Source organism: Epinephelus moara, chromosome 5 (assembly GCF_006386435.1).
Source record: "Epinephelus moara isolate mb chromosome 5, YSFRI_EMoa_1.0, whole genome shotgun sequence".
NCBI lineage: Eukaryota > Metazoa > Chordata > Actinopteri > Perciformes > Serranidae > Epinephelus > Epinephelus moara.
Window position 1 is genome coordinate 36,728,462 of NC_065510.1, and position 17,804 is coordinate 36,746,265.

The 17,804-nt window shown below is 39.8% G+C and overlaps 1 protein-coding gene across 1 annotated transcript in view; it reads left to right on the forward strand.

Annotated features, from left to right (window-relative positions):
• ptprdb (protein tyrosine phosphatase receptor type Db) overlaps nt 1-17,804 on the forward strand; it is a 217,944-nt gene that overhangs the window by 23,984 nt on the left and 176,156 nt on the right. The window lies entirely within an intron of this gene.

Sequence of the window (17,804 nt, forward strand, 5' to 3'; positions counted from 1 at the left end):
GGGAGCAGGCAGGAGCTGATCAGTGTGTACAGCTCCAGAGAAAGCAGGTCCTTCCTGCTGTGTGACTGTAGCTAAGTTCTTAATTTTAACATGGATTTTTGTCAAGTTTTTGCCTGGACGTTACTGAGTGAACGCTGCCACTTCCTGTTTCAAATTAAAAGCCTTTTAGTGTTTTATACACAGTCCAGACAGTTTTGTCTTTATGTTTTATGAAGCATGGAGAAAAATTACTCTTAAGTATGCTGTCTCAAATTGCATTCTAATTTTTTTACAGCCGTGTCAAATGACAATCACAAAATACACAAACATACATTTCAAAATACAGTTAAAAGAAATACTGCCCATTGCTTATCACCGCTTTGCATGAATGTTCTATACCAAACACTGTATATCCAGAAGGATGACACGTCTCCACTTCCTCCCACTGTACACAACTGAAGCCAAAATATCTCGGATACGTCTGCGCCATCTTGCACTGGCGACATCATCTGGAGCCAGAATCTGCGCAATAGCGTAGATTGAGCTCCTGCCAGTGCACCCATCCGACCAATCCCGAAAAGCGCCATTGATTGTGAGCACTCCGATGGGCACACACAGCTGTCAATCAAGATGTTAACCCCCTTTTTTTATAGCATCAAATAACTAATTAAAACCAAACTTACCAGAAAAATGAACAATCGAACATACTTATAAGAATTACCAAAACTGGCAGAAAACTTTGAGTTTTTGCTTTTGCCCGTGTCCCGTCTGCTAACATGAAGGGGTTGGGGTTTATGACCTATACTGCAGCCAGCCACCAGGGGGAGATCAAGATGTTTTGGCTTCATTTTTGGGGAGCTGTCACATTCTCCATCTTTATATATAGTTTGTGCTTTATACACAAAATCAAGGTAAAGTCGTTGTGTACCTTAGAATCTCAGGTTGACTTTGAGGATGAATAAGAATTAAAAAAAAATTAAAATTACTCCCACCTAGATTTTTTTTACAGTTAGTTTGATGTTCAGTTTCAGATTTATATATTAATTACTTTGAGCTGATTTATTTATTTATTCAGGGCATAAATTACTTTGACTTAGAAATTCAATTCAACAATTATCCAGTTTCTAAAAAAGTCAGTGATTATTCACTGTCAATTTTGTTCCACAGGGAACGAGGGAATGATATCGGCCAAATAATCAGCTCTCCTCTTTCTCCTGTTCCAAATATTATATCAGCCTTTAATAATCCACTATTGGTAGACCTCTAACATGTTTATATCTCTCTCACATTCTCACACAGACACGCACACATATCAGTGTCCTTTGATAGAGAGATGATAACAATGCGTGCTCTACAGTAAGTCCTGACCCTCTGACAGTTACTCACACTCCAGGCTGAAACACTGCATCTCTCTGTGAGAGACGTATCAGCATTAGCATAACACTGTTAGAAATGCACTTCTATTTCATATTCATGTATTACAATGTTCTGAAATTCCTACATATCTCAACTTTGATATTGAAAACAGGAAAAAAAACAGTCATAATCCATAAAGACCTGACATAGTGCATGACTATACAAGCACACAATTGTATAATGGCTCGAATTTAATTCTGCAATCGTTGTATATTTGAATATCGTTCTCCACGTCCTTGCAGGTACACTGTAGGGGACAAATGTTATTGTTTTTCTTTTCTTTTTCTGTATTTGTCTTTCTTACAGTGTGAAAGTCAAGTAAAAACTGTCTTTCATGCATGCATATAATTAAAAACATCTACTGAAAGACACCATCAAACCAAAGGGCACATTTGTGCATATTTAATGAGAGATGAAATTTTTGCATAATGTGGTGCTATGTATAAAAAAAGCATTTATATATATGCTAATTTTAGAAATGTTTAAGTTTAATTTGAATGTGAATAAGAGCTGAAGATGTTTTGTCTTGAAACCTGATCGTAGATAAGTTTTACCACAAACATTGACCTTCCCAAAATCCACCACCATACTGAGCTGCGATGACAGTTTTGAAATCACACACATTACACATTTTTAATCAGTGCAGCTTAACACCTGCACTGGCAGCGAGGCGAAGACGACTGATCTGTCCAAGTAGCTTTCCTTAATGGAAGGAGATGTGAAGTGCTCTTACATTACATGTTGTATCTGTGTAGCTTTCATGTCTTTTTTAAAAATATCACATGCAGACATTCTTTCACGCTAATGAGAGGAAGTGTCCATCTGGCGGTCTGTATGTGTGTGTGTGTGTTTAAGTGTGTGTTTAAGTGTGTGTGTGTGTGTGTGTGTGTGTGTGTGTGCACCAGTAGGGGTTTGTGACTAATGGGGTCATTATTGATGCTGAGTCAGGATTACCGCTGATTGCAATGGTTGGAGACCGACCTAACGAGTGTACAAATACACACCTTGCACGTGCACGCACACACGCATACACACACTCTCTCCCTCTCTTCCTCACACACTCACACACACATACACACGCATTTTCATTTCTTTCAGGCTCTCATAGGTGCACTTATGCACATAAACCTCCCACCTCAGCTAATAAAACTTACTCACCCAGACATCCTTCTCTCAACCTCTCTAGACCTGCTTTTGCACACACGCACGCGCACGCGCACTCACTCACTCACTTACCCACACACATACACACTTTGATGCACACCATGAGCTCTAAATGACCAGACAGGTGGCAGGTGTTCAGTAACCAGTCACTTCCTTATTTTTGACAGTGCTACACGATGATCTATGCACACTCACACACACACACATCTAAAACATGATAAAAATACGCACACTGGAACATACAGTATACGTTACACATTTACCAGGCAGAAAACGGATTGGTTTGAAACAGCTGTGAGAAAAATCCACTTCATTAAGTGTGCCCAGGCAAATATCCCGGGCTCAATGCAATGAGCTGTGTTCCAAGCATTACATCAGACAAAACTCCTGAAAAAAAAAGAAACTAAGTCCAACTTACAGAGAATGTGTTGACGTTATTTTTGTCTATCAAAAAAAAAGGGATGACTGAATGTGATTTCTCTCAGACTTTAAAGGGAAACTCCACCAATTTTAAATGTAAAAGTCAGATTCATCTGGAGCATCAGTCCAGTCTGCTGTGGCTCTGGAAGAGCTTTGTCAAGAGGAAATAACCCTGATCATGTCATCTTATGCCACAGACTGGGCAGGCAGGTATGGTCTAACAAAAAGATGTTATTAGTTACATCATGGGAAATGTGGGATTCAGTATTTATGGAGCTTGCTCTATAGCTTCAGCCTCTGCTGCTTCAGTTTGGACCATTCTTGTTTTTAGCTAAGCCAGCGCCTTGGCTCTTGGAAAAGCAATGTCAGTCATCTGTTCACTACTTTTGTCCAGGCTGTAATATCTGAGCAGCTATTAGATGGACTGCCGTGAAATTTTGTACAGACATTCACGTTGCTAGGATGCAGACCTTTGAATCCGTTTACTTCACCGAGTTTATAACAATGCTTTTTCCGTTAGAATAAAAAATGACAGATGTGCTTTCAGACTACGGGTGGGACTAACACCAATGTCAAGCTGTTGTCAAGCAGTGCTCCAGGACCAATTAGGAGGAATAACAACAATGCAATGCAACCACTTAAGATAAAATACATAGACACTGCTAGCACAGCTGTTCTAAACCAGCATGTCCTCTCAATATTACCATCAATATCTACATTGTAGTGTTCTTCTTTGCTCTACTCCATTCTTAAAAGCCCAGCACAACAGGAATGTTGGCATGGCTACACATCAGTGAGTACCTGAAATGACTTTAGATTCAGTCGTACATGTCAGTTTCTAGTGATTGAGTTACAATTGATGAGTTAGTTAGTTGATGAGTTAAAATCTCTGAAAACTGGTTATGCAATATCTGACTTAAGACTGACGATGTAAACAGAGTTCAGTGAGTTGACAATTGTGTCTGATATCAGGCGAACATTCATGTTCCCTGGAGGGTGAATCCTACTAACTTTGTTGATTTTTTTTAAATTTCTCTAGCATGATCATCAGGTCAGAGTTTTCACTTAAGCAGCAAAATATCTCTACAAGATGTTTTGGCAAACATTTCAAACATTAATGGCTCTCAGGAGATGTTTCTCTATTATATTGGTGATCCCCTGACCTTTCTTGTAGTGTCACCAACAGGTTGACATTTGTAGCTCATAGTTCCCATCTATGTCTATGTAAATTTTAATTTTCCCAGTACTTTTGTGTATCTATGGAACAGTTTAACAATGAACATTACAGCCTCATACATCTGCTAGCAGGACTGTAGACTAGGTCTACACAATTTATCGTATAAATATAAAGATTTGAATGGATTAGCCTCACTTTTTGATATAGCGTGGACACATTCAACTAATGTAAAGACAAAAAGGTAGAAAGAATTTGGATATTTACATCGCCATTTAAAAATCTCATTGTAATGACAACTATAAAGACTGTGATATTGCACTCAGGAATTTTTTGAGTTAGCTGAAAGAGAGTATCAGTAGAAAACTTTTCTGATTCCTAAAGAAATTGTGGTGTGAGTGCTGGATATTGAAAAGCTGATGCTACACTAAATTGCTGGCTTAAAAAGAAGGTGAACAAGTTGGAATAATTGGAAAAGTGGGAACTGGTTAATTAGTATGAATGTGATTGAAAAGTTGAAAAAAAACAAAAACAATTATTTGTAAAGAATGTGTGTTTTTTTTTGTTTGTTTTGTTTTTTGAAAGCTGATTCTACACTGCATTGCTGTCTTTAAATGTTCAGTAATACCCATAATGTATGAATAACATTTACCATTTCAAAGTTTGAATGGAGCTTCTAAATGAAAGTATGATTTAGTACATAATAGTTTAAAAGGCATAAAAATGCTTTATTTTTTAACGTTACGTCCAAATATTATAATGCAGAATTTTTTTCCCAGAAAATGTTGAAAATTTTTGAAAGTATAAAATGTATGAATTATATAAGTAGTAGCCATCATGTCCTACTGAGCTGAAAGTGGATGTTTGATTGAAGTTTTTATATTTTAAATAAATGTGGAAGAATAAGAAAAACAAAACACAAAACAAGGCGGAATAATAAAGATAAAGAATTTTTGGCATTAAAAGAACGAGTTTTCTGCATCCACAAGCTATTTCTTGTAGTTTAGTAGTACAGTGAAAGCAGCAGAAAGGCAAAAGTGTTTACACTTTGTATCAGTTTTCTTTTTTAATCGCAAATGATATTATTATTGCAATATTCCACAACTTGCATATCACATATCTTAATTTTTTTTCATATCATGCAGCCCTACTCTAGATTTTTAAAATAATGTTTTAATTAATCACCATTTTCCTGGAATCATTTGTGTGATCAACAGTATTTTATAAACAAAAAAATGATATTATCATTTCACAATGTCTCCGTTTAAAGCTTAGCAATGGCTGACCTTTGGCACTGTCTCTGAGGTGATTATTACTGCTCTCACCTTGGGAAAAACCATGAGCTCAGTGAATCTCACGTGATTTGCTGGTGATCATAAGCACCTTCAGATAGGTGACGCACAGCTTTGAACATGGACTAAATGTCAGCTTCGTGATGATTACCCTGCCTCAGCGTCATGAATAAACAAGCATCCACGTCAAGATTGTTCCCAACATTTACTGTAACACCATGATTAGACATTTACTTCTGTCTCTGTGCACACATGCGGTTGTGTCTGGTGTGTGTGTGTGTGTGTGTGTGTGTGTGTGTGTGTGTGGCCTCATTAAGTCCCTCCAAGGGGGTTGCCCTCTCCAGAGCATCACAACCACATACATTCTTGAACCCCGAGCTGATGATTATATCCAGTCTTGGTTCGATAAGTCGTTAGAGTAAACCACATGATTGACACATGGAATAATGATAAAGATTGAAACAGCATGTGAGTAATTATAAAATGTTTGGCTCCGGTGGTGTTGTACAATATGCCTATGCATTTATTCAGCTGTGTAGCATCTTTTGTGTGTGTTTGCTGTTGTTTCCAGGAGTGATACTCTTTAGCACATGAATTACACACTCAGAAACTTTTATTCTCAATAACAACTCAGCAGTGTAGCTCCAGGTTTTAATCAAAGCATGAGTGGTATGTTGCGTGTGTGTGTGTGTGTGTTTCCAGCCCTATGTGCGATGTGACAATGTTCATTGTTCCTGAAAGCTTCTGGTAGTTTCTAAATCAAGTCTTTTATGAAGTTCTGCTGCTCTGGGCAGACCATTAACATTTCATGTCACCCTGTCTCACTCTCTGTCTTACTCCTATGGGCATTAGGCAGAAGTTCCCTCTTTGAATATCCCTGCTGCAGTCTGCAAAAGCAAACCACAGTGGCCGTGCTTTGTTTATTGAGGTCTTATATTTTTTTGTGTTTTAATGCCTCTACGCTCTACAATAGCCAGACTGGAGGCATTAAGGTTTCGGGTTGTTCGTCCATCTGTACATACGTTAATCCATCCCATTCTTCTCAAGATATCCCAAGATCACCTTTAGGGGACTTCCACAAATTTGGCAAAAATGTCCACTTGGACTCATGGATTAACTGATTAGAGTTTGTTGGTCAGATGTTAAAGGTCAAGGCGACCTCGCATTTGTCTCATTCTTGTGAACGCAATAACTCAAAAAGAAGAAAGCCTTAAAGGAATTTTCTCAAATTTGGCACAGACATCCACTTGGATGCAAGGATGAACTGATTCAACTTTGATGGTCAAAGTTTAAAGATCAAGGTCACTTTGACCTCACACAACATGTTTGTGGCCATAATTCAAGAATTTATCTACTAAAATGTCCCATGAATGTCTATTAGGATAAACTGATTAAGTGACGACATGTTATATCCAAAAGGTCAAAGGTCAGCTTCACTGTGACATCATAATGTTCTGCAAAAACACTTTTCAGGCCATTATTCAACACCATATCTCAGGAACAGAAGATACTTGGTCTGACACTGAATCTTTGGTGTCCACCTTGAAACTGTGGTGATTGTAAAGATCAGCACAGATGTGTGTGAAGCATCCACATTTTAGATTATGTCACTTCTTTGCATCAACATGTGAAGCAGCGTTAACTGTCATGGCTACATGTGACTCTGGACAGACATGGATATAAACTCTAACTACAACTTGACTAGTTTGCAGATAAAACCGTGAACCAGTAATTCTGTTTTTTTTTTGTTTTTTTTGTTCTATTGAATTTTTTTAAGTTTCAAAAGTTGACAAAAAAGCTGTTAACCTTGATTCTGAGCTCGACCTTTCGCACATGAACTTTATATTCTAGTTTAAACCTTCATTTTGACAAAGTGGTTTTCATAATGGAGGAACTCATTTTTAAAAAAAATCTGAGTAGAGCCGTAGGGGGAAAATTTTCTCATAAGTTTCATCACTTTGCCAGACTTAACAGTCTCTTTCTCTTGCTATGTCCTCACTCTCTTAACATTCACCACTCACTTGTCAGTTCTGAAGCGCAGCTTGCCTTAAGTATCTGGATTCAGCGTGTAAGCTCATCTCATTATCCCCGTTTGTGCGTGGACGCACCCGTGTGTGTTTGTGTGCGCTTCATGTATGAGTGTATAACTGACTGTGAGAGTGTGAGTGAGTGATGGGTGTGTAAGCCCCCCTCTCTTGCGCTCTGTTTGAAATAAAGCGACAGATAATCGCAGGGCTCTGGCGAAGCGAGCTCATCTGAGCGCCAATCGATACGGGTGCCATAGCTTCAAAGCAACCCTTCAAAGAGGAGAGAAATAGCCATATGCTCTACGTGCTCTGCGTGTGTGTGTGCGTGCGTGTGTGTGTGTGTGTGTGTGTGTGAGAGAGGGATGGCGAGAGAGCCAGAACGAATGTGTGGGGAAAGAGAGAGAGATAGAGAGATTGCGAGTGAGAGCACAAAAGGAGGAGAGCGAGAGAGTCAGGGAGTCTCTCTGTGCAGATGAAAACAGTTTTCATTTGGTAGCAAACATTATCATATCACAGTTGACATGTGAAGTGCTTGTGATGCAACTGATGTCGCTATTTAAATTGGACAAAATCATTGTTTCGTTAGCTGGTAATCTCCTGATATTATGGCTCTGTCATCTTTTATTCAGCAAACCGGCAGCAGCTGTGGCCTTTGTTGAGAAAATGGGCTGGGAGGAGACACACACACACACACACACACACATATACTCTGTCTCACACACATCCACACTGTCAGAGAGAGTTTAAAGAGCGGGAGATAGTATGTGTGTGGTGTGAGTGAGGCACAGAATAGACTATACAGCGTACGGAGAGAGACAGTGGGAACCGAATGCGTGCAGGAAGGAAAGGAGCGCGAGGACGGGAGAATGACAGAGTGAGAAAGGGAGAAGAAGGTGTATGGAGATGTGTTTGTATGTGAGACTAAGAGAGGGAGAGAGTTCCCCGAAAACATGCTGTGTTTAACAGTGCCATCTCACCTTTCTCAAAGTGAAAATGAGAATGTATTTTTGACTCGTCTGTGTAAAAAAAAACAAAAAAAAAACTTGTCTTGAAGTTTGCACGTGAGTGTGATAGAATATATGTTTCTGCGTGCCTGCAAATGTGTAATTGTATATAGTGTGTGTGTGTGTGCATGTTGTAAGGAAGAGAGTGCACGTGCGTGTGTGTCAGCATATTTAATTAGCTGAGACGAGCAGGTGTGAAACAGTAATTAATGACACAACTGACTGACTTCATTATGTCCATTTTTGGCGCTGGCTGAGGAAAGACACATGCAAACATACTTTACATTTGCAGCATGAGTCTGTATGTACCACTGATGCACGGGTGTATCGGCCGCACATCTGTATTGGCCGATATTCATTTTATTGATTGGCAAATAAGATGGCATTTGGCACCATCTCGAGACTTCCAGCATCATTTGGGATGAACAGCTCAATAATTTGAGATGCAGCTCAGTTTTTCTAGTCATATATCTGTAATAAACATTTTGTGTTGGTTAGGTGCCTATTCAAATTTCAAATGTTTAGAATCTATAAGAGCTTATATGATAGCCATTCCCATGGTCATTTATGTCTTATACACCGATCAGCCAAAACATTTAAACCATTGACAGGTGAAGTAAATAGCATTGGTCATCTTGTTACAATGCAATGCTCTACTGGGAAACCTAGCATTCATGTGGATGCCACTTGAAACGCACCACCCACCCAAACACCACTGGGGACCAAGCAATCCCCCTCATGACAACATCACTCCCCAATGGCAGTGGCCCCCCCAGCAGGACAATGTGTCATGCCACACCGCAAAAACTGCTCAGGAATGACCCGGAGGTACATGACAAAGAGATTAAGGCCTCAACCCGGCCTGCAAATTCCCCAGATCCAAATCTGATTGAGCATCCTTGGGACATACTGGTACGTCATCTCGCAGCCCACAGGACTTGGAGGATCTGCCATGAAGACCCTGGTGCCAGACACCACGGGGCATCCCCAGACTTCTTGTGTCCATACCTTGACGTGTCAGAGCTATGTCCAATCCGTAGAGGCCCCACAGTGAATGGGCAGTATGTCTGGGGTATTGGCACTTTCCTCAGATGGATTGGGAACTAGGGAATTTGGGGGCCACATCGATGCCTTGAGCTCTTTGTCACGTTCCTTGGACCATTCCTGAGCAGTTTTTGCGGTGTGGCATGGCGCATTGTCCTGCTGGGGGAGCCACTGCCATCTGGGAGTGTTGTTGCCATGAGGGGGTTTGCTTGGTCTGCAACAGTGTTTGGGTGAGTTGAGCGTGTCAAGTAGTATCCACATATATGCCGGGACCCAAGGCTTCCCAGCAGAACACTGCAGTGTAACAAGATAATCAATGTTATTCATTTCACCTGTCAGTGGTTTTAATGTTTTGGCTGATCGGTGTAAGTTGTTGCAGCAATTTCTTGGGTTGATACCATTTGTTACACAGTATGGATGCTAAATTTAAGCATGTTTAATGATAAAAATGGTAAAAAAAAAAAAAAAAAAAAACTCCCTTCAAATGACCACATTAAGACACCAAGGCTTTGAGGAACACCATAGAAAAATCCATGCTGTGATTTGGTATTAAAAACTTCAGATATTTTGTGATTTCTGTAAGAATTGCAATTTTTAGCATTTGGATGGCGAGCACTCCTGTTCTGGAAACTGCTGAGAAACACCCTTATTGTCAATATTCCTATGAAAGGCAAACACCCTCTGACTGCCCAAGGTTTCTAGTTTGTGGCTTTAAAGTTTCATGAGCCTACGATTATCCTAGAGGTCACTATAGGTTTTTTTATGCAGTGATGTCTGTTTCAGAAAAGAATGTTCTCACTACAATGAAATGGCTGCTATGGGGCCTAACATCATCAAATGTGGATAAAATTGGGCTCTTTGAATTCTCAAGAGTCACAGCTATCCAGTCAGCCCAATTTATGCAATTCCAACACTGTTTAGGAAACCCAGTATGTAGAAATATTCAAATACAACAGGCAAAAATAGCACATTTGTATTGCTTGGAAGATCTGCAGTTTGTGATGAAACCTGCATAGGAGTAGCATACAGTGAGAATGTCTGTTAAGGGGAGACTTATGGGTACCCACAGAATCCATTTTTATGTAGATATCTTGAGGTGAGAGGTCAAGGACCTGTGTGAAAATGGCCATGCTGATTTTCCCTCACCAAAATTCAATCTAAAATGTGAGCGTTATTTAGCCCCCTTCCTGAGAAATTAGCATAACATGGTTCCTACCAGTGGATTCCTAAGATCTTCTAGTTTCATATGATACGGTATCATGTAGCTTCCAAACTCAGCCCTTTAAACAAATAACTGCCTCAAAAGCCTTTTTACTAAATATAATATATATAACAATTCATTCTCTAAGAATGTTTTTATATTGCTGTGTAAACATCAACACATTTCTGTTTCAACTGTATTTATTAAAATGTCTTGACAAAAACTATGTTTTACAAGATTACAATGAACACATCGTTATAATTTAACTTCACCCAATACTCATTTTTATTGAATAGAGCTTGAATGCATCATACCGTACAGTAACTCAGTGCAACCTCCGTCAGCAGTTAGTTGCAGACGCTGGCTGCTTAGAGCTAACGTTGACTACTTCTCCTCCTGCTGGTCCAGGGGAAATCAGGAAAACAACCACAATTGAGACATCAATAGTGAGTTTACTGTGCCCTTTCATTCTAAATGCATCCAGTAGAAGATCTCTGTCCATCCCAAACACGTTTCCTTTTTTCCCTGGGACAATGGCTACTACAAGCCATCTCTCACACAATGGTGAGATCACAGAGCCCATTTGCCAAACAAACATTGTATTTATCTTGTACCTGCTCATTAATATGAGTTAGTTCATCCCTTTTTTCCCTGATAATGCTACACTGTGAATAACAAATCAGTGTTGATATCAGCAGGAGAAGAGCAAGTTAACGTTAGCTGTTAGCTAGTCTGAGTGGGTGGAAGTTCGCTGCAAAGATCAGCCTCTCATTGGGCGGAACGAGCCACCCGCTGAAGTCCCTCCCTACCACCTCCGGTTGCAGTTTTCAACACATCCTTTACTAACTTTTGCGGTGTTTGATCTTGCGGGGATGTAGCCATTTTTCTGCCATGGTTCGCGTCCTGTAGGCGATATTTTTGTGGGCGTGTTACACCAAAACCTGTTTCCCCCTGGCAATATTTTTGCAAGCGCACCGTTGCTGTGGCACCGCCAAGAACGATTGTGATTGGTTGAAAGAAATACAAGCAGCCGGGGTGTTTTTTTCTCCAGTCTTAAAGTGAGAGTCGGCGCAGCCAGACCTTTCTTTTCTTGAGAAAGGTCTGGTGAGCGAGACTAGCTGTTAGCAGGCGGTAGCTGGAACTCAATCGTGGATGTATTAAGAGAACTGAATACAGCATTGGCAGTGGGGTCCTGTTCATTCCCATGAAAGTTGCTCAGTGGCCATTGAAGCCAAAATGGTTTAACTGCCGTGTTTAAAATTACCTGGATGATTTTTGCAACTACAGCCACACTGTGTGGCCCATAGGGCATTCACACTAGAGAGTTACAGGAGCCAAGCGCGGCCGAGCCGAACATCTGCTGCAGTTGCAATGCTGTAACATCTGCAGCTAACTACTGGTATAGCACTTGCTAACTTGAATGTGGATAAAATGATTTAATCTTGTGACTCCTCTAGACTTTCTCCCCATTTCCTACTCTCTGTCAGTGTTGAATATCCTCTTTGTGAAACAAATCATTGTTGTGACACTAAAAAAAACGTCACTTTCCCATTGTAAGTCAAAGGGAAAAAGCCTTTATGTGCTGCAGGGTGTCATGTAACGGATCCTGGAAATTGCAGTACCATTGTTTAGCCACTATGAAAATTAGTGTGAAAGCCTGGTGCACTTCCTGGGGACCTGAACTCACTGCTGACAAAAGTTTGATGCAAAAGTGAATTGCATGATGCATTCAAAGTCTATTCAGTAAAAATGAGTATTCGACAAAAGTAAATTATGACGCTCTCATGATATATTAGAAATGTAATCTTGTAAAATTCAGTTTTTGACAAGAACCTTGAATAAATTCAGTTGTTTTAGGAAGAAATTTGTTGCTATTTTTTACAGCAATACAAAATAGATATTAGAGAGGGAATGATGGTATATATAGTAATAAGGTTTTTGAAGCAGTTTTAAAGGTTTCGTAAATGTGTATGATTGAATTTGTGCTCATTTAAAGGTAGCGTAATGAAGCGCTGAATGACTTTTAAACTGATAAGTTATTATTTTATGATGAAGATTTCTTTGTTTCCCAGGAACAAAGAGTGGAATAAATTACAACAAAAACAAAATAAACAACAACAAAAACATAGGTATCAGCTATTGGCCAAATTGTTACTTTGAACATCAGTAATGGCCCATAATTTCACAGTAGGTGCATCCCTAGTATGTACGTTTGTGTGTGTGTGTGTGTGTGTGTGCGTGTGTGTGTGTGTGTGTGAGAGAGAGAGAGAGAGATAGAGGGTATGTTTCACACGCTTTACTACAAAATAGTAGAGCGACAGCGGTGAGTAGAGTGAGTGGACACAATCATCACACACGCCGCTGTTCGGCCACTCAAACACTCATTTAGTTTGCAAATGGACTCATTACTAATGAATCACAAGCTGCTTTAGAGCAGGCTGAGCACACAGTAATGGTTTGGCCATCCTCCAGAATGCACACACTACAACCCTCACACACACACACACACACTGACAGAGATTGAGAGCGAGTGTCCAAAAGCCCCAATTACCTTCACATCCAATGTAAGAGAACAACCTAGAGAGCTAATTACAAGTCCCACACATGTAGATGGGAAAACACACACACACACACACACACACACACTCAGGCAGAAAATATGTCACCAGTAATAGCATTCTTCTTGTTTTTGTCTGTGATTGTTAGTGTTTACAACAAGCTCATTATGGGAAATATGGCCGTGTCGTCGTATTATTACCATAAGTCATGATTACAACCCTCGAGCCCAACCGTCTTTATTGAAACGTCAATAAGGCCATGTAATTGAGTAATTCCAGTTTTAGCCAGATTGATTTACACTTCAGTCCTCTGACTGGGGTTGAATGAGATCAAATGATATTAGATGCCTCCAAATGTGCCATCTTGTCATTCAGTAAGTGGAATAAATATGTTTTTTATTTATCATTCAAGTACTATCAATCTTCTTCCTCATGGTGGTGTGCCAAGACATAAATAGTGCTGATTCTCTGTCTCTCTGGTGAGTGAGTGAGATGGCACTGATTGGACGAAGTAATTGGACCTAATGAATATGTCAACTGCCTGTTTCTTTCTCTCTCCATTAAACACAACTGGATTAGATTTACTGTGCTTACTCTAACAACTTAAAGACTCCATCAGTAGGCTACTTTCTACATGCGCGCACTCTCTCTCTCACACACACACACACACACACACACACACACATACACATACATTGACACACAGATTGGCTTAGCTCAGTAGATCAATGGCCTCTTGGTCAATGTCTCCTTCGGGAGGGTAATCTATCTGCTCCTCACTAATGAAACACTCTGATTGCTGTGTGTGTGTGAGTGTGTGTGTGTGTGTGTGTCTGTTTAAATGTCCTTGTGCATTCATGGGTGTCAGATTGTGTCTGGTGTATATGAATATGGTGTCATGTTGTTTGTTCTTAAGTTAATTACAGGCTTTATGTAAGCCAGACATGTACACACCACAGTAACTGTATGGATGTTATCTTGGCAAATCTTATTATACAAAATCATGTCAAATGCTGAAATAACAGCTTAATACAGGTAGTATTAAGATTCTCTCTGACTCCCCTGAATGGTTGCTGGTGGCACAGATGTGTAAGTTTGTCTCGTTTAGCTGCCACTTTTTAAAAACTTTATCAACACTTTCTATTTTTAACATACTGTTTTCTCTCAGCACCTTTTTTCAAAATAGTTTTACCAAAGTATCTTTATTCTTAGGACCGAATTTTATTTGACAAGTGAGAAACTTGCTGCTGTTGTCTCTCTTTGGTGTCAAAGAATGTTTGGTTCATACCCCAGTTTAGGAATCATGGTTCAGTGTGAGTTTGGTAATGAAAAATAAACCAAATGCATTATGTTTCTCACAGTATTACAAATGTCAGACACAGACAAAATCTTCCTGCTGGGCACTGAGGTAACATTTAACCCACTGGCAACTTTGGTACAGTATTTCCATTACAAAAATAAGGATCATGAAACTATGAAAATGAAAATGAAAATACTAAAATACACAGAACCATTATTTTTTTTTTTTAAAAAAAGTACAGTAGTAGGAGTGTTTCATTTTGTTTCACCTTGGCTATTTAAACATTCAAAGCACTCAAACATTTATCATCTCAGTCATCTGCACATCTGGGGGATGCAGTAGTATTTGCAATAGCAGACCAGGAACCTGCAGGTGTGCCTCCCACTCTTGTTGTACTAACCTCAGGACATGTTGCTAACAGCGTTTATTTAATTGTAAAATTAGAGTTTGCTTTCGTGCTTTGTTTTGGCTTGATTGTTTTCAATATGGCGGCTGGGTCACAGCCTTTCTCATTTTATAGCTAAACACTAAAATATGTTCCTGGAAACATTTGAGGTGAGAAATAGACAACGCTGGAACAGAATCTTGCTTTATATTTGATCAGCACTGCCTAGTTTGACACGTTGACTGCAGTAAACAAGCAGTGATTGAAATGATTGACAGTTGCGTTAGAAAGTCTTTGGCTCTGATTGGTTGTTTTCCTTCAGGTGTGGTGCATTCTTTCAAATGCCATTAGATGAACTACAGGGAGGAGGAACAGGATCTGTTGCATGTAATACTGTGTGGATGCAGTGACAGTTTCAGCAAACATGAAAAGTTATTTTTGTAAATGATACCAATCGTAGCTTTAAGGTAGCATACTAAAATTAATAAGCACTTTGATTCTTTCCCCCTTTCGTGTCCTCTCCGTTGTTCATATAAAAAGTGACAGTTAAAGTTGTGTAAAGAACAAAAAAAGTGAGACAGAGAGAGTTCAAACCCTGGCAGCTTCCTCACCTGTGCACAGCAGGCCAGCCACAGTTTAAAATGGGTGTGAATTTTGGTTTTAGAAAGTAACCAAAATAGTTTGACACCACTTTATCTGACATTGAGAACATGGTGGGGGGTGGGGAATTTTAGAAAGCTATTCGACCATCCGACAAGCACTTCTGACGGAGCAAACTGGCAGCTTAAGGGTGTTTGCATCATCCAAGGCCGCATGTATTACAGCCAGGGGAGCGTAGCAGTGTGAAGTACAGTAGGTCACTGGTTGGCAAGAGAAGACAGAAAGGAACAACACCCAACAAACCAGTACAATCCCCCCACTTCCTGCTCCGCTCTACTGGGGTCTGATAAAGTCTGGAGCTGCAGAGGGAAGGGAGGAGAGGAATAAATATTGTACAAGTTCCAGAGACTCAGCAAATCCATGAGGGCTATTTCTAGAATTTTTTTTCTCTTTGTTTATTTAAACTCTGCAAGTTCTCTCTTAAACAGCCTCCTCAAACGCAGATTTAAGAGCAGCCTCTTTTATGATTTGTTTTCGAATGATGCAACTGTCAGATGGTATTCAGCGCAGCAGAAACTGCCTCACTTTGCTTCCTCGTGTAGATCCACTTCACATTCTCAGTCAAAGCTGTCAAAAACCACCTGCGCTGGAAAATTAGAATCATGATCATTTCATGTATTTTTATTCGAGAATAAATTAGTGATCTCACAGCCTGGTTGTAATTTAGTGATGATTTTCTGAAATTAATCTCCAAACTGAGCTCACGTCATTTGCATTTGTTGCATTTGATTGTGTGACTACTGTAATTTCACACCTTCCCATCAGAGAATGTTGAATTTATTTTTGGGGAGTCTAAATCTGTGGACAGTGGTGGGGAGGGTAAACAAAAACAGTACTCAAGTAAAAGTATTGTGTCTTTCATATCATATTGTCTCATAACAATAAGAGTAAGAAAAAAAAACTACTCAAGTGGTGAGTAACTTCATTAGCTGTGATTAATTGCATCAATATAATAAATGCAAATAGGTCCTCAACGGGTAATAAGAAATGTTAAGTGCATATTAAAGTGTCATATCCAGAACCAAAATATGTGTTGTCTATGCTGAATTCTTGAGGGTTGAGATGTTTTGGGCAGACAAAGTAGGCGGTGCATAATATGACTGTTGTTTCTTGTCATTTCAAAGACAAGCGGATGCTGAACCAGATATGTCAACCCAGTTGCCAGAAAAAATGTTGGCACTGTTTCTTTCTGCAAACCATGGATATGTTACATTTGTACGTTTTTATGTAGAGGATACGGTGAGACTTTATGTTTCAACAACACTGTGGTTAACATTCTGTTGGTTATGGTTAGGAAGAAATCAAGATTTGGTTTTAAAATACCTTGTTTTGGTGGCACAATCCCAGTAGGCAATGCAGTGAAGTATCTGTAAAAAAAAAAGAAGCATTTCATGATACTATCCCAGCAACAAACACAGCACTGTCTTGGTAAAAAACAACCGCTCTTCGTGGCATTACCCCAGCTAGTAATGCAGGGATGTCTTAATAAAAATCAGCTGCTTTTTGTGGCACTTCCACGACAGGAGACACAGCTATGCCTCCGTAAAAAAACAAAGAAAGAAAGAAACAGAAATGCATTTTATGTCACTAACCTGGCAGGAAACAGCAATGTCTTCGTCAAAAACAACCGCTTTTCCCGGCACAACCCTAGCTGGTAATACAGTGATGTCTCAGCAAGAAACAACCACTTCTTGTCGCACAATCCCAGCAGGAAATGCAGCGATGTCTCTGTAAAAAATGTCTTGGTAAAAAAAACAACCACTTTTTGTGTCAGTACCCCAGCTGGAAATGCAGCGATGTCTTCATAAAAATCTGCTCCTTTTGATGGCACTTCCCTGGCAGGAAACACAGCAATGTCTTGGTCAAAAACAACCGCTTCTTGTGGCACAACCCCAGCTGGAAATGCAGGGATGTCCTGATAAGAAACAATTCATTTTTGTGGCGCTATCCCCAGTGGAAACAACGCGATGAGTCACTTATAAACAACCACATTTGGTGGCCAGAAAGCCGCTGGAAATGCAGCAGTGATTAACTACAAAACAATCCGATTTGTTGGTTGTTGGTCGTGAACAGTGGTCTGCAGCTTGGCAGGTGTCACACCAACCACTGTCCCCACCACCTCCTGATGACAGAGTCAGCTCACGTACTACATCACTTTAGAAATGTTGATATGATACATA